This window comes from Kogia breviceps, chromosome 19 (genome assembly GCF_026419965.1).
Source record: "Kogia breviceps isolate mKogBre1 chromosome 19, mKogBre1 haplotype 1, whole genome shotgun sequence".
In the NCBI taxonomy this organism is placed as follows: domain Eukaryota; kingdom Metazoa; phylum Chordata; class Mammalia; order Artiodactyla; family Physeteridae; genus Kogia; species Kogia breviceps.
This window is the reverse complement of record NC_081328.1, coordinates 42,980,514-43,003,795: the sequence shown is the minus strand read 5'-3', so window position 1 is coordinate 43,003,795 and position 23,282 is coordinate 42,980,514. Positions and strand designations below refer to the sequence as shown.

The 23,282-nt window shown below is 39.1% G+C and overlaps 1 protein-coding gene and 1 long non-coding RNA gene across 9 annotated transcripts in view; one reads left to right on the top strand and one right to left on the bottom strand.

Annotated features, from left to right (window-relative positions):
• TANC2 (tetratricopeptide repeat, ankyrin repeat and coiled-coil containing 2) overlaps positions 1 to 20,844 on the bottom strand; it is a 343,384-nt gene extending 322,540 nt beyond the window's left edge. For 7 of the 8 annotated variants that reach the window (XM_059048703.2, XM_059048705.2, XM_059048706.2 and 4 more), the window contains exon 1: positions 20,418 to 20,844. The gene's annotated coding sequence lies outside the window, so the exon portion shown is untranslated. Of the gene's footprint in view, positions 1 to 20,038; positions 20,061 to 20,417 lie in introns of those variants that run through there. The other variant, XM_067022256.1, reaches the window with a different exon arrangement.
• LOC136793283 (uncharacterized) overlaps positions 20,374 to 23,282 on the top strand; it is a 99,379-nt gene continuing 96,470 nt past the window's right edge. The window contains exon 1 of the long non-coding RNA XR_010838368.1: positions 20,374 to 20,704. This is a non-coding gene — a long non-coding RNA (uncharacterized lncRNA). The remainder of the gene's footprint in view (positions 20,705 to 23,282) is intronic.

Here is a 23,282-nt window from a genome sequence, read left to right as displayed (position 1 = left end):
AAAGTCATTAATGGGTAAAGGAAAGTCTTTTCAACAAATGGTGGTGGAACAAATATATATCCATTTTTTAAAACTTAACCTTGATCTGTGCCTCACACTATACATGAAAATTAATTCAAAGTAAATCAAACATCAAACATCACATAAATGCTAAAATCAAAAAGCTTTTAGAAGAAAACACAGGGGAATATCTTCATTATTTAGAGGCAGGCAAAGGATTCTTAGACACAGCAAGTAATAACCATAAAAATTCATTAAAATGTAAAAAAAATCTGCTCATCAAAAATAACATTAAGTAAATGAATAGACAAATCACAAACTGGGAGAAATTATGCACAAAACATATATCTAACACAAATAAACATCCAATATTCACCATAATTTTTTAAACACCAACAAACTAGTCTAAAAAAAAAGCATCACATTTTATTAAAATAACTTAAATACTATCTGTACAAAATCTTTACTTAAATCAGACTGGTAAATGGACAATATAAAGAGCTCCTGTAATGGAAAGAGTATGGTCTTTGGACAGAGATTTACCTGTGTTCATACACTGCCTCTACCAATTACTAGCTGCATGACTCTGTACGAGTTGTTTAGCCTCTCTGACCCCCCAGTTTCTGCTCTGCAACAAATAAGACACCATCTAACTTGCTGTTTTAAGGAACAGAGAGATGTGTGATTATCTACCACCCACCAACTGCTAAAGTTGCCCACCCCAGATTCTCACTCTCTTCCTTATTAACAGAACACTAATTTTAGATCCTATGGTGGCCATGCGACTCAGCTGTAACCAATGAGATGAAAGCATAAGTCTTACAAGGCAGGAATGAAGGAAAACTACTATTTTGCTGCTAAAACAAAGATGTCTGGGGAAGAAATAGCCATCTTGCAATCCAAGGGCAAAAGCCCCCCTTCAAGGAGAGCAGAGAAGAAACACAGAAGAAGCCAGTGTTCCTGATGGCACTGTGTGACTGCTGTAAACCCTGGACTGCCTATATCCATATTTCCTGTTACCCAAAGAAAAAAGATGCTTTTTGATTAAGCCACTGTACTTGAGTTTCCATTACATGAAGCTGTTACACCCTAACGTGATGTATGCAAGCACCTAGGAAAAGAGTCCATCCAGAAGATCAGTAAAGGCAATTATTCCACAAAACTTCTTATTTAACAGAATGTGTTAAATTATTCATCAGTAGTGTTAAATTATTCACCAGTAAAGCAATGAAACAGTAGCATGTCAACTAACACACACATACACATATATACCACACACAACCCAGTTATTTAAAATGGGGTATTATAATGTACTTAAGATAAATATTCTGTCGGTATAAGATCAAAGATTTAATCAAGAAAGGTATCCTTGATGAGGTAGAAGAAAAAAAGGAATTGGATAGAAATTCTATTATTATAGCTTATAAGTTCATTCACTAATATTTACAGCACATCCACACCATAATGTGCAAGCCCTAGAGGCTATGGCATGAACTACATGAATCTGAGACAGCTATAAAAAATTAGAAAATAAAGGCTCAAATAAGAGGGAGAGAGGGGAAAGTAAACACAACTAGAACTAAGATTTCTATTTCAGATAAAGTAAAAAGTTAAAAGGAGAGTTACTGACAGATTAAGAAAAAGTTTAGTTGTTTTCTTCTTTTTAAATAACAGAGCTCTTACCTTAAAATAATGAAATAAATTACAAAACGATAGCCAAAAGAGAATACTAACAAGATAATTTTCTGAATCAGAATACAGAAAAGTATAGAATGTAATATAAAGCAAAACAGTCAGAATAGATAGGTAATACAATGATCAGGGAAAGGGGCAGACAAAGGGTGAAGACAGATCAAGACAGTCAGAAAATAAAATTAGGGTAACAAGAGATATAAGTGTTAAGAACAAAGTTTAAGTTAACCCACTAACAACTTTAAACCCCATTCACAAACCCTGCCTGATCCCTTCCTGCCACCTAAGCAAACATATTTATTATAATTAATCTTTATATTGTTTCTTCTATAAATCATCCTAGTCCTCCTCCTTAATAATACCCCTTTCCTTCTCTTTGTGAGTCCTGCAAGATCTATTAAAATCCTATTTTTTCTACCATTTTGTCTGATAATCTTCACATATATTCATAACATTTAAAACAATTATTCTAGATGTACTTCTATAGTAAATGAAATTTTAGTTTTTCTTTCTTCTGACTACGAGACATACTAAAGTTTGAGAACCATTGCTGTAAGTTGAAAAAAATAATTTAAACCTTAACATTTAAAGAGCTCTTGGGCTTCCCTGGTGGCACAGTGGTTGAGAATCATCCTGCCGATGCAGGGGACACGGGTTCGTGCCCTGGTCCGGGAAGATCCCACATGCCGCAGAGCGGCTGGGCCCGTGACCCATGGCTGCTGAGCCTGCACGTCCAGACCCTGTGCTCTGCAAAGGGAGAGGCCACAACAGTGAGAGGCCCGCGTACTGCCAAAAACAAAAACAAACAAACAAACAAAAAAAAACAATGAAGAGCTCTGAGTTCTGGACAAGACGAATTAATTTATTCAACTCATTCAACAAGTAACTACTGATTATCTACTATGTGCCAAACACCATTCTAGGTACTGAGAATATAGCAAGGAACCAGCCAGCATTCCCTTTAGTGAGCTTAGAATCTAGATATTTATATATATAAGTGAAATATAGTATGCCAGAAAGTGACAAACTCTAAAGAGGGAGAAAAGGCAGGGAACGGGGAAAAGAATATTGGGGGTTGAGGGAAAGAGAGGTTAGAGGGTTTCAATTGTAAACAGATAAGCAAAAATGTGAAGATGATGATATGATAAAGCAAGCTATGCAGGGGAAAGAAAATTCTAGGCAGAAAAAACAGTAATGAAAAGGTCATTAAGCCAGAAGCATGCTCAGCTTGTTTAAGGAACAGCAAGAAGGCCTGTGTACCTTGAGCACAGTGGATCAGTGGCCAGGAGAGAGGGCTTAGGGAAGTAGATGAGATGACAGAAATGACTTGAGCCACAATGTCTAGAGCCTTATTAACCCTGTAAGAACTTTAGCTTTTATTCTGAATAAGATAGGAAGTCACAGGCAGATATTAAAAAGAGTAAAGACATGATCTGACTTTTTTTTTATTTTTTTGCGGTACATGGGCCTCTCACTGCCGTGGCCTCTCCCATTGCGGAGCACAGGCTCCGGACACGCAGGCTCAGCGGCCATGGCTCACGGGCCCAGCCACTCCGCGGCATGTGGGATCCTCCTGGACCGGGGCACGAACCCGCGTCCCCTGCATCGGCAGGCGGACTCTCAACCACTGCGCCACCAGGGAAGCCCATGATCTGACATATTTTTAAAAGATCACTCTGGCGGCTGTTTTTAAAAGAAGTTGTAGAAGCAAACCAGTTAGGAGGCTGGCTAGAGTAACCCAGGTAAGCGATATGAGTAGCTCAGACCTGGGTGGAAGTGGTCAGCAGTGGCCAGATTCTAGATGTTTTGAAGGTATAGCCAATAGATCTCCTGATAGATTGAATATGGGGAGTGAGTGAAAGGGAGAAATCAAGGATGACTCCAACATCCTGAACAAGTAGAAGGATGGAGCTGCCATCAGCAAGATGGAAAAGACTACGGGTAAAATATATGGGGTCGGGGGGTGGGGGACAGTGAGAAGTTAATTTTGGGCAAATGTGCTTGATGTATCTATTAGACACCCAAGTATATAGAAAGGTCAAGTAAGCAGCTGGATACATGAGTCTGGAATTTAGGAAAGAAATCTGGATTGGATACAGACATCTGGGAGTTATTAACATGTAGCTAGTAAATTCAATGCAATCCCTATCAAACTACCAATGGCATTCTTCACAGAATTAGAACAAAAAATTTTACAATTTGTATGGAAACACAAAACACCCCGAATAGCCAAAGCAATCTTGAGAAAGAAAAACAGAGCTGGGGAAATCAGGCTACCTGACTTCAAACTATACTACAAAGCTACAGTAATCAAGACAATATGGTAATGGCACAAAAAAAAAATACAGATCAATGGTACAGGATAGAAAGCCCAGAGATAAACCCATGCACATATGGTCACCTAATCTATGACAAAGTAAGCAAGAACATACAATGGAGAAAAAACAGCCTCTTCAAAAAGTGGTGCTGGGAAAACTGGACAGCTACATGTAAAAGAATGAAATTAGAACACTTCCTAACACCATACACAAAAATAAACTCCATATGTAAGACCTAATGTAAGACCAGACACTATAAAACACTTAGAGGAAACCATAGAAAAAACACTCTGACATAAACCACAGCAAAATCTTTTTTGAACCACCTCCTAGAGTGATGAAAATAAAAACAAAAATAAAGAAATGGGACCTAATGAAACTTAAAAGCTTTTGCACAGCAAAGGAAACCACAAACAAGATGAAAAGACAACTCACAGAATGAGAGAAAATATTTGCAAATGAAGTAACTGACAAAAGATTAATCTCCAAAATATATAAGCAGCTCATGCAGCTCAGTATCAAAAAAACAAACAACCCAATCCAAAAATGGGCAGAAGACCTAAATAGACATCTCTCCAAAGAAGATATACAGATTGCCAACAAACACATGAAAGGATGCTCAACATCACTGATCATTAGAGAAATGCAAATCAAAACTACAATGAGGCTATCACCTCACACCAGGCAGAATGGCCATCATCAAAAAATCTACAAACAATAAATGCTGGAGAGGGTGTGGAGAAAAGGGAACCCCCTTGCACTGCTGGTGGGAATGTAAATTCATACAGCCACTATGGAGAACAGTATGGAGGTGCCTTAAAAAACTAAAAATAGAACAACCATACGACCCAGGAATCCCACTACTGAGCATATACCGTGGGAAAACCATAATTCAACAAGAGTCATGTACCACAGTGTTCATTGCAGCTCTATTTACAATAGCCAGGACATGAAAACAACCTAAATGTCCAATGACAGATGAATGGATAAAGATGTGGTACCTATATATAATGGAATATTACTCAGCCATATAAAGGAACGAAACTGGGGCATTTGTAGAGATGTGGATGGACCTAAAGTCTGTCATACAGAGTGATGTAAGCCAGGAAGAGAAAAACAAATATCGTACATTAACGCATATATGTGAAATCGAGAAAAATGGAATAGATGATCTTTTTTAAAAAAAATAAATTTATTTATTTATTTTTGGCTGCTTTGGTTATTTGTTGCCGTATGTGGCTGTCTCTAGTTGCAGTGAACAGGGGTTACTCTTTGTTGCGGCACACGGGCTTCTCATTGCTGTGGCTTCTCTTGTTGCAGAGCACAGGCTTTAGATGCACAGGCTTCAGTAGTCATGGCACATGGGCTCCGTAGTTGTGGCTCACAGGCTCTAGAGCGCAGGCTCAGTAGTTGTGGCACACAGGCTTAGTTGCTCCACCGCATGTGGGATCTTCCTAGTTCAGGGATCAATCCCATGTCCCCTGCGTTGGCAGGCGGATTCTTAACCACTGTGCCACTACGGAAGCCCTATGTGTCCCTTATTTTGGGTTGTTCTGCTTTGTATTGTTTTTGCTACAATAAAACTATAATCATAAGTATAGCATTTTCCTGAGTTCTGTAAGTTGTTCTAGCGAACTATTGAATTTTAGGGAGTAGTGGGAACCCTCAAATTTGTAGCCAGTTAGTCAGAAGTGAGGGAGACACTTGCAGCTAGTGTTTGAAGTGAGAGTAGTCTTACAGAGGGCTGTGCCCTTAACTGTGAAGTCTGGCCTAACTCTGGGTAGTAAGCATCAGAAGTCATTGTAGGGAATGAACCAGGAGATACAGTCAACAGCAATAATGAGGGGTTTTAGTAAATAAATCTGATGACATGAGATTCAAAGGTAGAGAATTTTAGGAAAGAGAGAAGAATGATTTGAATGCTGAAAAAGGGAATAAAGAGAATATCTACTCCATTTCCAGATCCAGTGGTATGAGGGTTATGTAAAGAAGGAAGGGAAGAGGGCATCACTTGAGAGGTCAAAAGGGGAAGCAATGTCCTCAAGGGAGATAAAATTCCTAAGGCACCACAACTTACAGGTTGGGAAGATGAGAAGGCATCAGTGAAAGAAATTCACTAAAATGGAGCATCCATGACATAGAATAACCAAGAGATAGTGGCATCTTAGAAGCCAAAGACTTTCCAGGGGAGAGAGTAACCAATTTTATCAAATGGTGCTGATACCTCAAGCAAGATGGACACTAAAAAACAACCAATGGATTAAGCAATGTGAAAGCCACCTAATGATCATAATAAGCAGTTTCAGTGAAATGGTAGGAGAGAATGCCTCGTTGGAATGGGTTCAAAAGAGAATGGAGATCTGACTTTTTAGCACTCTGGAAATCAACTAAAGGCATACAACAAACTAAGAAGTATTCATTCATGCAAACTATTTAACATTGGATAAGAGCAAAGCAAGCCTGTGGCATCTTTTTGCCTGTGACTACTCTCATTCTTCTCAAAAAGGACTACTGCCTCCAACAAGTAGCATTCAACCATGGTGGGGAAGACCATGAAAAACCAGCAGCTTTGCTGCCACTGCCAAACAGGACTCAACTAGTAGCACTGCCAATTACAGTAGCCACCTCAGTGGCAAGTGAACAGGAAGGGCCAGTATCTCCAATAGCCTGAGGTTGTAGTCCTGTTTGGAGCAAGCAATGAACTAATGGACTATCTGGGGATTTAAGAGAAAGCTCCAGGTGGTGAGATAGCCATAGGAGGTTGATAATCCCTCCTCATACCCCAGGTATTGATTTTTTTTTATTGTGCCAAGACAATTCGATGGAAGAAAGAATAATCTTTTCAATAAATGTTACTGGGGCAACTGGATATCCATACACAGAAAAATAAGCTTAAATCCTTGCCTCACACCACATACAAAAATTGACTTAAAATGGATCCCAAACCCAGCAATTCTACTCCTAGGAATCTATCCAACAGAAATTAAAACATATATCCACACTCAAAGCTTGTACCCAAATGTTTATAGCAGCACTATTCATAATAAACAAAAACCAGAAACAATCCAAATGTCCATTATTTGGTGAATGGATAAACAAAACGCAGTATGTCTATACAGTAGAATAATATCCAGCAATAAAAATCAAGTACTGATACATGCACAACACGGATTAACCTCAAAAATATTTCGCTAAATGAAAAGACAGAAGCAAAAGACTGCACAGTATAAAACAAAACTACATATTGCATGATTCCACTTATATGAATGCCCAAAGGCCTATTTATAGAAACAGAAAGCAGATCTTTTTGTTGCCTAGGGATGGGGCTGGGAATGGAGACTGAATGCAAATGGGCTCAAGAGAATTTTGGGGGGTGATGGAAATACTGTAAAACTGGATTGTGGTGATGACTGCACAACTCTATAAATTTACCAATAATCACTGAATTATGCTGTTACAATAGCTGAATTTTGTTAAATGTAAATACCTCAATAAAGCTGTAAAAAAGAGAGTTGGATAAGGTAAACAAAGACAACTGTTTTTGTGGAGTCTGGCATAAATGAGATAAGAAATGGGGTGGTAGCTGGAAGGAGAAGTAAGGTTAAGAGAGAGTTTCTTTAAAATGAAAGAATTATCAATACAATGTTTTTATTCTGTTGACAGCAATCCAGAAAAGGAGAGATAGAGAAGAATTACAGGAAGAATGTCCTTGAGAAGGCAAGAAGGGGTGAGCTCTAATGGACAGTTGGTGGGAATGGCCTTCAAGAGAGGAAAAGACAATTAATTCACAGTAACGTTGGTATGCAGGTGGTAAGAAGATTATTTCTGTTTTCTTGGTAAAATAGAAAGCAAAGTCACAAGGTAAAAGAGAAATGTGGAAAATTTGGGTACAAAGGAAGGATAGGATCATCTAAGTGAACGGAGTATGGAAGAACTAGAATAAAACAGTAGGACAGCTTGGCAGCACTAAACAAGGAATTTTAAGTCATTTGGTACTGACCAAGAATTTAAAGTCAACACAGTTAGTTGTTCTGTTCCAGCCACATTCCGCTACAAGTATACAGGTGTAACGTAAGTAGACTTAGTTTAGACCAGGTAAGAACAACCAAGGAAGAAAGGTCAAATCAAGAGGGCTGAGGTAGAGGAAGGAGAGCAATTGTAATGATGGACTACGGGAATTTGGCTAGTTTAAAAAAACAAAAAAAGTGAGGACATGAATGCATTGAAGAACAGTTGAAAAGGTGGTAAATTAAAAGGTCCCTGTGAGATCAAGGAATTAAGGCTGTTGGGTACTAGAAGAAATGAGCCTGAAACAATGGAGGTGGTAATTAGAGAGTAAAATGCCAGAAATTGATATTATAGAAAATTGTAGTTTTGGGGTAATAACAAGTTCTAGGGCAGTGTCTCTCAATCCTGGCTGCACATTAAAGTCACCTTGGAAAACTGTTAAAAATATTATCCCAGGCCACACCTCAGACCAGGCAAAACAGACTCTCTGGGCATAAGTTCTAGGCATCTGTAGTTTGTCAAAGCTCCCCAGTTAATGCAGATGCACTGAGAGTTTAAAAACATCTGCACAGGACATGCCATAGAAGTGAATGGCTGAGTGGAGGAGAGGAAGTCAAGAGACTAGAATATCAGAAGGATCATCTGCATGAATACTGAAATAGCCAATAATTACAGCTGGAGTAGTAGGAAACTAGCAGTGAGCCCAGAAGAAGTCTAGAAGCAAATATGAAAAAGCAAAGAGAATATTTAACCCACCTCACCAGGAGGAACCACCACTTAAGAACTCTCCAGAAGTAAGTGCCCTCAGCGGAGAGGTAAGTTTCAGTTAGAGCAAGAAGGTAGTAATGTTTAGAGAAGAGGTTAAAGATAAAAGGGAGTTTTGCAGATGACTGACAATGAGACCCAGAAGGCACAGAGAAGCGTTTCACAATCATAAAGGCATGAAAATTGAGATCAGGCAAGAGAGATGAAGGAAAAACAAGGTCCAGACGAAACTACTGGAGGAAAATAAAGCTAGGAAATCTCAGAAAGCAAGCTGCCATATTTTTTAACACTACACAAAAACAACAGAAGAAAAAGCTCAGTGAAAGAAGAAGCTTTCCTGAACCCAGCCACATTCTAAAGGATTCATGTAACTAAGTTCAAGGAAAACTGAGTCACAGAAACGTATCAAGGTCAATCTCATATAAAGTTGTTACAAGAAAAGAGAGAATATGAAGTGGAATAACATCCCTGCAGACAATGAAAGTATGCCAGAAAGACATGCCCACATAACAGATCAAAATTAAAACATGCTATTTCAGAATGAGCTAAAAGACCTTAAGAAAATGACATAAGACATGAAAGAATAACAAATATAAGAACTATAAAAACTCAAAATGAGATGACATAACTCAGGTAAGAATTAAAAATAAAAGGAAAGACACATTCCAGAAATGAAGACAAGAGTAAACAAAAACAGACAGTCCCTTAAGAAAAACAGAAGGTAAAAAACAGGAAAAAAATTTAAACTCAATAAAAGAGATAAAAAGGATTTGAGAAAAAGTGACAAATACTGAAGACAGGCAAAGAAGATTGAACATACAGCTGATAGGAACTCCTGAAGAAGAAAATCAAAGCAAGGAACAGAACACAGTCAAAACAATAATTCAAAAACACTTTTATGAAATAAAAAAATATTTGAGACTACATTTTGAAAGTGCACAATGTGTACCTGAGAATATCAACTCAGAATGACCAAAATGATTTTACTATCACTAAACATTAAAGAATAAGAAGAAAAAAAAAAAGGGAAAAACCGAAGTCAGAAAGAGAGAAATATAGAACTATACAGATAGGAATTAGACTCCAGAAAATGAGCGATGAACTGGCAGTACTGAGTTTCTCATGATATAAAAAGGATAAAGTGCATAATGAGATTAGATCTGATAATCTCAGGGCACATAAAGGTGGCAAGACTTTTTGTATAGAAGATAAAGAACAAGTTACTGATACTTAAAAAGAAAGGAGAATCAGACTGGCATCAGACTTATCTATTGAACAAGAAGCTTAGAGACAGTGCTATAAGGTGTCTATGCTATATAGGAAAAAGAAGGATTATGATCCAAGAACACTATATCCAGCCAAGATACCCTTTACTGATCAAGAAAAAAGAAAGGCATCTTCACTTAAGCAAGGATTCAGAAATTATGCCACATATACTCTGAGGAAATTACTCCAAAATGTTATCAAATGTTTTTCTAGCACCTATTAAGATAGTCATGGGTCTCTTTTTTCCAGTCTCCACCACTCCCAGAGTTGTGGCTAGCAGTCAAGATGTGGCCAAATCCAATAACAATATCATATACGGACCAGTCCTAGAAATGACTTCAGGAAACGTAGATCCTAAGGAATGTATATTTTGCCAACAAGCACAACAAGAAAGGCCTCAAAAAGATTCAGGCCAACATTTTCAAAACACTGAGCATCTGTACAGAGGCCAATGAGGTGCTCATTAAGCCCAAAGTAATCAAATACAAGATCTTAAAAAGTGCCAGCCCTAATCTGGACAGGCTCACCCATATCATCCATCCCAGCTTCTAGAAGGATGCTTATTTTCATACTGTGAAGAGTACCAGCTTTAGCAACCAAAAGGTGAGAGCCAAAGCCCAGGTCCCACACTCCCAAAGAGTTCAGGAAAAAAGGTTTTTGTCTATCAACTCTGAGGATCAAAGAATTCTACAAAACTTAGACTACTGTCTGCAGGCATCTCCTTTTGCTGTTTAATATAAATACAATACAAAGTCCACCAACTCACCCCAAAAGAGAGAGATAATCATACAGTTTTTAATCTCAAAATCTGTTAACATAACAAATTACATTAATATTTAACTGTCCTTGCCTTCCTGGAATATATTGTCTTTTACATACACTGCTGGATTTATTTTGCTAATATTTTATTTAGAATGTTTGCTTGTCTACTTATGAGTAAGACTGGACTGTTTATAATAGAAAAAAAATGAAAACAATTGTAGCATCCATCTATTGGAGAACAACAGACTAAATTATGGTGTAGTATGCTATGGAATGTTATTCAGCTTTTTAAAATTAATTAGAGCTCCATTTACTAAACTGGAGACAGCCATGACATCCTCTTAAATAAATAAAGCAAGTTACAAAAAGCCTGTGTGTGTGTGTGTGTGTGTGTGTGTATGTATATATGCTTAAAGGTTTTTAAGCAAAGAGAAAGATGGTAAAAAAACACTCAAAGTGTTGGTTAATGCTGGCTAAACCAACAAGGTAAAAGTGGAGAAAGAAAGAAAAATATTATTTTTTTCTTTATTCACCCCTGGTTTGTTTATTTCAGTGGCTGCAAGCAGAGAAATACTTTTGTAATTTTTTTAAAAAAATAGAAGCGTTGGGAGGGGAGAGATACCAGTTATCTACTATAATTAATGACAAATTAATATTTGTTAACAACTAATAAATGGCTACCATTAATACATCCAAAGACAAGATAGAATTATATTATTTAAAACAAGGAGAGGAATCATTATGAAGTTCATTTACTTAAAAATACAAAACAATCCTGGGGCTTCCCTGGTAGCTCAGAAATTAAGAATCCCCCTGCCAATGCAGGGGACACGGGTTCAAGCCCTGGTCCAGGAAGATCCCACATCCGGGGAGCAACTAAGCCCATGCACCACAACTACTGAGCCTGCGCTCTAGAGCCCGTGAGCCACAACTGCTGAGCCCACGTGCCACAACTACTGAAGCCTGCACGCCTAGAGCTTGTGCTCTGCAACAAGAGAAGCCACCAAAATGCAAAGCCCGCGCACTGCAAGGAAGAGTAGCCCCCACTCACCGCAACTAGAGAAAGCCCGCACAGAGCAACAAAAGCCCAACACAGCCAAAATTAAATATAAATATTTTTTTAAAAAAAGGTAAAAACAAATAAAATAAAATAAAATAAAGGATTAAAAATACAAAACAATCCAATCTGGAACCAAAGTCGCATATAAGTGGTCTTTCTAAACGCATTAAACAAGATGTCTTCAGGATGAACTAGTGTTTATCTTACAACTAGCACAAACTGATCAGTTCATGGATATTACGACGACCAAGAATAAAACTAAGATAAAGTGAGTCATGTCCATTTAAAGAAAAATAGTCAGTGAATTACTGTTCGTATGATATGTGAACAGATTAGCAGAAATGGGCAAAATGTTACAGAAATCCTTGAAGCTTGGGAAGAAAGTGAGATTTTGATAGTTAGCTTGCTATACTAAAGAAAGGGGCAAACTTCTTTTGATGTATAATTTTATACTGTAAATAGACAAGTCCTTTTTATTAAGTAGATCACAAAAGACAATCAACCATCATGACTGTCACTTACAAATTTTTTAAAAAGAAAAATTACAAAAAGCTAACAACATGGCACATGGTGACGGGTGAGTGGGGGATAAAGTTATCAAACAGAGAACGCTTCAGTTATTCACAAAAATGAGAAATGTTTGTAAAAGTATAAAATGTTCACATGATCAAATTGAAAAAAAAATTGTCAAAGGGCTCAATGTCTCAAGAAGTGCTGAGGTTTGCTATTTTACAGAGGAAATTAAAAATTAATTTTTCGCAAGTTTGTGGTACTTAAAGAGAAATAGTGCAATAAGAAACGCATACTAGGAGTCTGCCTAAGAGTTTATATTTTTAAATTTACAGTTATTCAAGAACTTTTTCTCTCAGCTCTCATCAAATCCTTCATAAAAGAAAATTTCAAGACACAAAATTAATGAGTAGCCAAATTACCACAGGTTTTCTTTTTGTTTTTTGTTTTAAATACCTTGGTAGGCTGAAAAGACAAAATAACAAGGAAAAGCTGGACAATGCTAGTAAAACACTGTGGGGCGGAGCTATGTGAAGCACACATCAAAAAAACAGAAATCCAGGACACTTTCCAAAACCTAATAAAACTTCCCATTTATTAAGAAATAGACATTGTCCTAAGGATTTTTCACTGGCATTATTTCATTTCATCATCATCAAAACCCTGCAAGAGAGTTTTTAGCCCCTAACACAGCTAGTAAGTGACAGAGTGATAATCTCAACCTGTTTTCATGATTCAAAAACTCACAAATTCATGTTCTCTCTACTATACAAAGGGTCTCATGATTGTAAAATTTCAAAAGCTACTACAACCAAACAACAGTATTGTCACATCCTACAATATAGCAATATCTGAATAACAGCTTCCAAAGGAAGTCTCTCTTCCTCTTTAAATCCCTAAAAAGGAAGAGCTAAGATTCTCTGACGCTGAAGCAGCATTTGAGTGTGCAGTAAGGCTACATCCCACGTGTCTACTAAAGCTAATTACCTTCATTCACCCTAATTCACAATCTTTGGGAGCTCTACAGGATTCCATGGAATTTGAACAGAAACAGAATTCTAGAGTACAAATACCCATCAAGCTTCCTTAGTTTTGCCTTATCAAATTTCAGCAATTAGAGCTAGAAATTGTGGGACCTCACAACACAAGATTAGGAACAAAGGGCTACAAAGAGACTTCCTTCATCTAGGCAGAGGGAATTTACTGAGATGTGAGGCAGTCTCCTGTCTAAATGATTAAATCACAGTATCTACATACCCACTCCCATTTCCAAATTTAATAACTAATGAATCGACTTATAAGGCTAGATTCATTGGTGGGGAAAGGGAATTTCCATGGCAATAAAAACTGGTGCCATATCTCTTCATGTTGTTCATTTCTATGGTCAGATACGTCATCTGATATAATCATATATGATAATGCAAGCATGGTGTTACAGATAAGCATGGCTAGCTGGTGCAAAGACATCTGCTTGGAATAACAAAAGTTTTCCATTATTTTTGCTCAAATACTTTTCATTGTGAATTTTATGTCTGTAGTACTTGCTGATATTTATAAAAAGAAATATATAAGTCACTGTTTTTCTTTTCATGATACCTTTGCCATCTAACGAAGACAGTAAAATTTATCAACATTGGCCAGTGAAACTTTAGGAAAGTGACAAGCTTTAAAATATTTTTTTCAACTGTATTTTTTCTAGAGGTAGAGTGAATACCCAGGACACAATTCTGAACTACAAATTTAGTTTTTGAGGCTTCCCTGGTGGTACAGTGGTTGAGAGTCCTCCTGCCGATGCAGAGGACACGGGTTCGTGCCCTGGTCCGGGAAGATCCCACATGCCGTGGAGTGGCTAGGCCCAGGAGCCACGGCCGCTGAGCCTGCACAATTCAGAGCTTGTGCTCCGCAATGGGAGAGGCCACAACAGTGAGAGGCCCACGTACCGGAAAAAAAAAAAAAAAAAAAAAAAAAAAATTTAATTTTTATTTATGGAAGAATATGATATGTCTACTTTCAACTGAAAGATTACAGTAGTAAAGGTAACTACTTACACATAGTGGTCAATAAATATTTAAGTGAAGGATTTAATATATTAATATACTGCATAAAACTCCCCCAATTTTTCCAACATAACAAATCTAACTCAACTCATATACCTTAAACATAATGTGTCTGTATAATAAACTAATATACAAAAATCAATGTTTTTTTATACGACCTTTTCTATACAAAATAAGTATAAGAGAGACTAAAACCAGAGCAAACGAAGAAAAATGTTCTCTTACATGCTGTGCTCCAAAACCTCTCCACTTGGGATACCTCTTCTGAGAAAAAAAAAAGTAGAATCGAATAATGTATTTTGGCAGAAACTTCTTCAGATAGACATAATATGGGTGTCATAAGGAGACATAAGATAAGCCTGTCAGAAAAATCATTACTAAGGCAATTAGATTTTTTTAAAAACATACCAACAATATTATTCACTATAACGCAACTACTTGGTTTAAATAACTGACACCAGAATTTCTCAAGTTCCGATCAAAAGAAAGGCATTTGAGAGGTAAGATATACCATGCACTGAATAAAGGCAGAAATTAATATTATGGGGAAGGAAAGGGTAAAGAAAGGGTGTGATTACGACTAACACCAACTTAATTCTTTTGCCTCTTAAACTTAGTCAGGTTTACCCTTAACTACTCAAGAACAAACAGAAGTTGAACATAACAAGATACTGTTGTAATGTGTGGCCCATAAAACAACTTACCTGATACTTATAACATCCACAAACACAGCTTTCAAATGATTTATAAAGATTCTGTAAATAAAATAAATTGACCTAATAAAAGAAATTTGTTTACAGAAAAAAATTATGGTATTACAATTATTTACTTAGAGCTTTCTAGAATATGAAAGATCCCTACCAGAAACTTTTTTCACTGACTGCATCCTCAACCTGCTTTAGCCTTCTAAAACCCAGGCCCAAATAGCTTGTTCTCCATCTAATATTATCTCTTTTTAAAATTTGTTTATTTTTTTATTTATTTTTGGCTGTGTTGGGTCTATGTGGGCTTTCTCTAGTTGCGACGAGTGGGGGCTACTCTTTGTTGTGGTGCGTGGGCTTCTCACTGCAGTGGCTTCTCCTGTTGCGGAGTACAGGCTCTAGGCTCGTAGGCTCAGTAGTTGTGGCACACAAGCTCAGTAGTGTGGCTCTAGGGCTCTAGAGCACAGGCTCAGTAGTTGTGGCGCACCACCAGGGAAGCCCCATCTAATATTATCTTGAATCGTAAATACTCAAGGTAAAAATATCCTCTAAAAGAAAGAGAAAGGACATTGGGTGGGGAAATATAGCTGTTAAGTCTTTAAGCTCTTCTTGTAACCTATTTCTCTCCACAGACTTTTAGAGATTCATCAAGGTCATGATGTAGTCTCTCGATCACCATACACACATCTCCTTGACTCATTTTTTTTAATCGTAAACAATCTTCATCTAATACAAGTTATTACAAAAGATGCTATTCAAATAAACTAAGTGGTAGTTTTCATGGTATTATAACAAAGACTAAACTATTTATTTACACAGTGCCTTCTCTCCAAATGACAATAGTATTTGATGACTACAGGCACTCAACAGATACGACAATGTTGAGAAAAAAAAATCCAAATAATTAAACTAACTTCCAAACTATTTTATAACATTTGTTACCTCAATCAGACGCATACTAGAAAAGTAAACAACCATCTGCAACCACTTGTTCTAGCTCCTTGAAATAAAATCTGGGTACCATCAGTAAAAATATTACAGCTTAACATTGGTGATCATGTATAAGTACAATCCAACATAATTCAACTAGTGTGCCCAATCCGTACATCTCAGAGATTCAATTTTAATTCTGTTGTAAGAGGAAGTAATATGACAAGGAGAGAATTTTGATGCATTCCTTTAATCATACTTATTCTTCCTTATATCTAATTAGTATCAACTACCTTAAAATTCCCCTTTGGGAACTACTGGTTTAGTATACTCTTTCCTAGGCCTACTTTCTTCTCCATGCAAAACAATGCACACAGAGTCATTCAGAAAATACTAAAAGAACAAAAGGCCTTTATGAGGAAGGGCGGGGGAAGCTAGAGAGCTAGCATGGGACAGTCAAGAATCAGTGACAGAAGAGGGAAATAAAGCTACTACTGCTTAACCATGTTGGTAAAACTTTATGATAAAGATGCAAACACCAAATTAGGTTTTTTTTTTTTTTTTTTTTTTTTTTTTGGTGGTACGTGGGCCTCTCACTGCTGTGGCCTCTCCCTTTGTGGAGCACAGGCTCCGGACACGCAGGCTCAGCGGCCATGGCTCACGGGCCCAGCTGCTCCATGGCATGTGGGATCTTCCCGGACCGGGGCACGAACCCGTGTCCCCTGCATCGGCAGGCGGATTCTCAACCACTGCGCCACCAGGGAAGTCCCAAATTAGGTTTTATAAGTATGCTAAAATGAACCATCAACCAATATAAATACTGAGCACAATCTGAGTCTATGACGATTTATTAAATGAACTAAAATATATAAACATACATGAATAAGTCTTAGCCATAATCAGTAAATTGCCTTATCAACCAATGTATATAAAAATGAAGGAAGTGTCTGATTACATGACATATGTGATTCACAGAATGGCACAAAGTTTGACCAAGAGAAGAAAATAACTGTTAAATACAGGAGGTGATATTCCATTTCTTAAACTGGGTGGAAGGTATATAAGTGTTGGCTGCATTATTAGTCTTCTATACTTTACACATTTTTATAAATATTATTTCATATGTAGTCGATATCTATAAAACAATGTTTAAGTGCAAGAAAAATCTGGGGAAATATTTGTTGGAAAAAAGAGGTTAAAAGTACATATACATCTAATCCATTTTTGCAAATTATTTTTTTAAATAAATAGAGATCATAGGGACTTCCCTGGCAGTCCGGTGGTTAAGACTCTGCGCTTCCACCGCAACGAAGAATAGCCCCCGCTGGCTGCAACTAGGGAAAGCCAGTGTGCAACAATGAAGACCCAACGCAGTCAAAACTAAATTAATTAAATAAATTTTTTTTTAAGTTTATTATGAGGTTAGCTCTATTTTAAAAAAAAGGAAAAAGACTGTGCTTCCACTGCAAGGGGGCACAGGTGTGGCCAGTAAATAAATAATTAATTAAATTTTAAAAAATAGAGATCATAAAAATGTAAGTAGGTAGGAAAATAATTTTTCTGTAGAAAACAATTTATATAGCTCTACACAAAGTTCTATATACTATTTCTTTAAAAGCACCACTAAACCTTTCCTGCACACTACATGTACACACATACACACACGGACATACACACCAAACTACTTGAAAGTAAAACTTTTTACCTCCAAAGATCCCCCGAAAACCAACCTCCATCACAAATATTACCTTAACCACATAAAAAGTACTGATACTCTTCTACTCATAATCCCAGAAATAAATTACAAAAATAAATTCCTAAAGAGAAATGTTCATACTGTAAGTAACTGTATTTTTGGTGTATTTGTAGGCTTAGCATTTATGTGTCTTACTACCTACTTGGGCCTATCCACATCTACAGTATTTGCTTTTTCATGATGGGCACCTGCATTTTAATGATGTGTGTCAATACTAATTTGATTGAGGGCAATATAGTATACTTATGAAGAGCACAGAGTGTGGAGCCAGAGTTGCTGAATTGGAACTCAGCTCTTCCACTTGCTAACTAACTAATCTATTTAACATCTCAGTGTTTCAGTTTCTCATTTGTAAATTGGAAATAACAGTACATACCTCATAGGGTGTTGGAACTGATTAAAACCTGTGTAACAGGACTGGCACAAAGTAGGTGCTATGTAACGGTGAGCCATTACTACTAGCACTACTAGTAGTACCATCTTCCCAAACATAATGAAAACATTCTTAGAAATTTGAATTACTGGCTAAAATTAGATACTATTAAAAATAGACATTAAACCTGAAGCCTGACTGACAGTAAGTTTAAAGCCCTGCAACTCTGAATAGGTGTTTATAAATCTACATAACCACTCTATCAAGAACAATCTGGGTAGAGCGGTTTTCCAAAGTGCAACTATCAATTTCTTCCCTTACACAAGGGGGCAGTGATAACAAGAAAAGAACTGGGCTCTGTGACACCTCCTCCTACAAACAGTAGGGGGTGGCAGTACATATGGCTTACAGTCAGAACAAAACAGGAAGACCCAACAGAATTGCTCTTTATTCTCCTCAGGCCCTCTCCTCTATGTTTTAGGCCCAACATAGCCTCAAGGTGAGAGACATACCAACAGAAAAGACTAAAACCCAAAATTAATCACCAAGGAAAATCCAGTTTTGTCTTTGAAGCAAATGATCCCTCAATAGCTAAATCTGGATCCAGGAAGCCAATCAGTATGAATTTTAATTATCTGGCAAATTACTTACTGTTCTTCTTATAAGAACAACATTCAGGCAAGTAACTCCGTTTCTCTGCAAGAATTGTAACATAAGACACTAAAATCTCATCAATAATTAACTATGCCCTAATGAACACATGCCGATATTTCTGCTTGTTTCATACTATACAGACATACACTCACTGAATATATATAAGTTATATTAAATAGCTCATGGAGCTGTCTTTTGTTACTTCTGAAATTCCAGCTATGTTCTGACAATCCTCTAAAAACACAGATGTTCTTCTTAAATGGAAGTCACAATGTTTTGCAGCATGTGGGTAATTATATATATATATATACACACGCACACATATAGAGAAAGAGAGAGAGAATGAGAATATTTAATATTTCATTTCTGTGCTCACATTCCTGAGATGATCTACCTGGGAAATGCTGCAAGAAGCGCTCCACTGACAGTATCCATGTTGTTGCTTTTTATGCCCATTTACTGTGTTCAATTTTTTTCCTATTTTGCCACCCCAACATCAAGAATATTTCACTACTGTCATTCACCATAATTAGCCATTGCAACAGCTTTTGGCTTCAAACCCTCAAAATGCCTGAAAATTTATCCCTTTTGTTCACCATATTGTTTTGTTTTCCTCATTCCAGAAATTTTCACCTGTATAAAAATGAAGAAAGGGCACCTATGAAAAAACGTCCATTTGCCTAATGATCTTGAACTCAGAATTATAGTCAAGATGTGGGGTGGGTTTTTTGTGTGTTTTGTTTTTTGGTTTGTTTTTTTCCTTTTCCTGGAGAGGAGCAGAGAAGACAGTGCAAGACACCCAAAACACCAAATCTTCTTCCTAATATTAATTACCATTGTTTATGTTTGCTGAAAACCATTTTAAACATTCCACACCTGGAATACAACACAGGATACAATTATATCAGTGCTCTACACGCTGACGGCAAACCCTGGAATTATTTAGCCCTATTTTTTCTTTCCCATCTCACAACCAGACACAATTTGCTTGTTTCTTTCACGTGGGCACTATCTCTATCTCAAAAATTAGCGTATCATAGCTCCTCTCGATTCCCTGTGTTAAAATATCTAGCCGTGAGCCTTATTAATCTCTTCTTAGACTACGCCTCCTTTCCCAGAAAAATTAATAATAACACTTCTACCGTGAATTTCAACGCCACACAGGCCAACCCACCCTGTGCCTTACCTGACACATTTCACAACTACTTTCATGCTGCATTCAGGGGGCACATTTTACAACTCATTCTGCACCACATTCCCTGCCACGTTTAGAAATCTGCCTCGCATCTCCTCCTGGGTCCCCGTCATCCGGAGACTCTCTCGGTACCAAATTCCATGACACCTTCGGTGACACCGAAGTGACCGATCCCGGACCCATCCGAAGCCACCCCGAGTGCCACATTTGGATCCAACCTTCCCCACGCCCTGGACACCGGAGGCACTCCACTGCCCATTTCGCTGCCTCCCCGCTCGCCCCCGCCCCTCTCCCTGGAGCCCAGGCGTCGGAGGCGAACGCCGCTGTCACTGAAGCAACCTTCCCTTCCCGGGCTCCCGGGGTCTCTCACCTGCCGCTCTGAGGGGGGTTCGCTGCACCTCGGGGTCAAGCCCGAGTCCCCGGGGTCTCCTGTGAGGACCGCGTCGCCCGCCGGCGCCGCCCGCGATCCCAGAGCACCTCGCTGCGCTCCGACGCCCGCTGTGGGTCTGCGTCCGGGAAAGGCGCGGCGGGGCCTCCCGGCGGCTAGCGCAGCCCTCGGCGGTCCTGTCAGCGGCGGCGCGGGTGCAGGCTCTCGCCCAGCGCGGCGGCGGCGGCGGCGGGCAACTTGCTCCGCCTCGCGCGCTGCACAGCCAGGAGGTGAGCGCGAGGGGGATGGGAACGGGGGCGGGGCCGCCCGAAGGAGGCACGGAGGGCGGCGGCTGGAGGGCAGCGCTGGCGGCCCGGGGCCCGGCACTCGGAGCGCTCGCAGCTTCACCCGCCGGGCGGGCGGCTCGCACGAGGCAGCTGTGCAAGCGGGCCCCGCCAGAGAAGCGCACCCAGCAACCCGCGCCCGGCCGGCCGCTCGCTAGCGCCGCCGCCGCGCCGGGGGCGTCGCACCCTCCGAGGCCACCCGCAGCCCCGCCCCCTCCGGGCCGGGGTGGGGAGGAGCGCGAGCGCGGAGGGAGAGCGCGTGCGTGGGAGCGCGTGCGTGGTGGAGCGCGCGCGCCCCCGCCCCTTCCACCGTTTGGGGGTGGGGAGTGGCGGGGAGAGAGAGAGAGAGAAGACCGAACCCTTTTCTCAGCCGAGAGGTTTGGCCCTGGCTCTGCCTGTCTGTGAGGTCTGGGCATTTCTGTTTCCTCAGGGGGCTTTGACTGGTGGGGTCGTGGGCATTCAGTGGGGAACAGGGGAGGGGAGCTCAATAGCAGACAAGGCCCTGGATGGTTCGGCTCCGCCCCCAGGGTGATGTCACTCTCGAGGTGCTGCTGCTGTCACGTGCGCCCAATTCTGGGCCTGTCCTGCTGCTTTGATGGCCAGAACGTTCCTCTAGATTTTCCCCACTTAAGTCACCTCATACACATATCACTCCTGGAAGTCTTCGAACCCTACAAATGTCAGTTATTCTTTCCCTGATGCTCAGTTGTAATCAGTAGACTGCTTCAAAATGCCATAGTTGGCTGGTGTAGGAAACAGAATGAAGTGCAAAACCTGGAATGGGGGGATAGTGGGGAGGGGAGAGAGAGAAGGGAGAGCTATTATCTAGAATCATTGCTGGAATTCACCAACCACAGCTTGAGAGCCTGAGGTGAAGTTGTGACGCTGCTTCTGTCACTGCCAGGTTGGACAAGAAGTAATGTGATTTTAAGAGCTAGTTGGCAAGGCACGGAAAGCCACCACAACAAAGCCTCCTTGAAGGTCATATTTCCCTCCCTTCCCTCCACCTAGATCTTCTTCCCCTTTACTCTTCCTTTCCCTTGCATCGTAGAACAACAAGTCAACTGTGGAAGATATCTGCACATAAATTTGTTCGTGTGCTTTAAGATGATGCAAAGCAATCACTGTTACCTACTCTGCCTGGCTAGCCTTTCTTCCGTAAACTGAGATGACCTTTCAGTGGTCATCCATTCCTTAATGAGACACCATGATTGGAAATAGATACACCAAATTACTTCAGTCAAGCAACCTGTGTCTGTGGTGTTTCTAAGATAGAGAGATTTGATAACAGTCCTTTAATCTGCTGCATCCAGGATTTTCTTTGTGTTTTTTTCAAAATTAGTATTAATTTCAGAATAATGCAGGAAATTGAATATGAAGCCATTTTGCAACAGCTAGTCTCTACAGTGAATTCTTGAAAAGTCAGAGCTAGAGCAGCTTTGAATACTACAGCTAAAATGGCAAGATGAAGGATTGGTCTATGGAATCTTTTGGTGATAACTCCAAAAAGTTAGATTACTCCAACTAAAACCTATTTCTCTACGGTGATAGAGGCAGAGTAGTGATTACTTTGGAGGAATTGAATGATGTGGGGCAGGAGGGAGCCTTCTGGGTTGCTGGAAGTGTTCAATACCTTGGTCTTGTTAATGATTACAAGGGTTAATATATGTGCAAAACGACTGGTGTGCTTTACTCTATCTCAATTTTTAGAGTTTTTAAAAAATTGTATACAGAAAAAGGCATTACAACGTCACCATGATTGGAGTCTGGAAACCTAGATTTGAATCTCAGTGTCACCCACCACTTACCAGCCTATGAGACCTTGAGCAGGTCTGAGCCTTCTTTTTCTTTATCTCTCTAATATGGGTGATGTTACCTCACAGGATGGTTGTGAAGATTAAATGAAATTATGTTTGAAAAGTACTTATCACAGAGCCTGGTATATAATAAATGCTCAGGAAACATTAGCCATTGTTATGCTAGTCTTCTTGCACTCAAATTTACCTTATTTAATTATCTTTTGTTCTTTTTATTTATTTTAAAGATTACTTTGATTCTGAGCCTTTGCCTGTGAGTTTCACTGAGCTAATAACATTCCTTTCCCTAAGAAATAACAAAAGGCAGTCAGGGTTGTAATGTGTTGGTTTTCAAACTAGTTCAGGTGGTGATACTTAGAAATTATGGTGCTTATTGTGGAACACCATGAAATTGTTAGATTGAATTCTGCCATATGGACTTGACACAATTTTACTAGCACTAAATCTGGCTACATTATGTTTATGCAGATCTCCCACATATTAAAAAATGTATTTTTAAGAAATAATACGTCTGCATTTTTCCTCTAAAATTTGTTTGCAACTTTTCACTAGAAAGTACCAAAAGTTTAATAACAATTCACAAAATGAAAACCTTTAAATCCCTTCTTCCTGGAAATTAGAAAAACACTGTAACTGCAATTTTAGCAGCAGAGCTCTTTATTGGATTTTCCCACAGTAAACTCCAATAGCTGTGACCCACAGGGTCT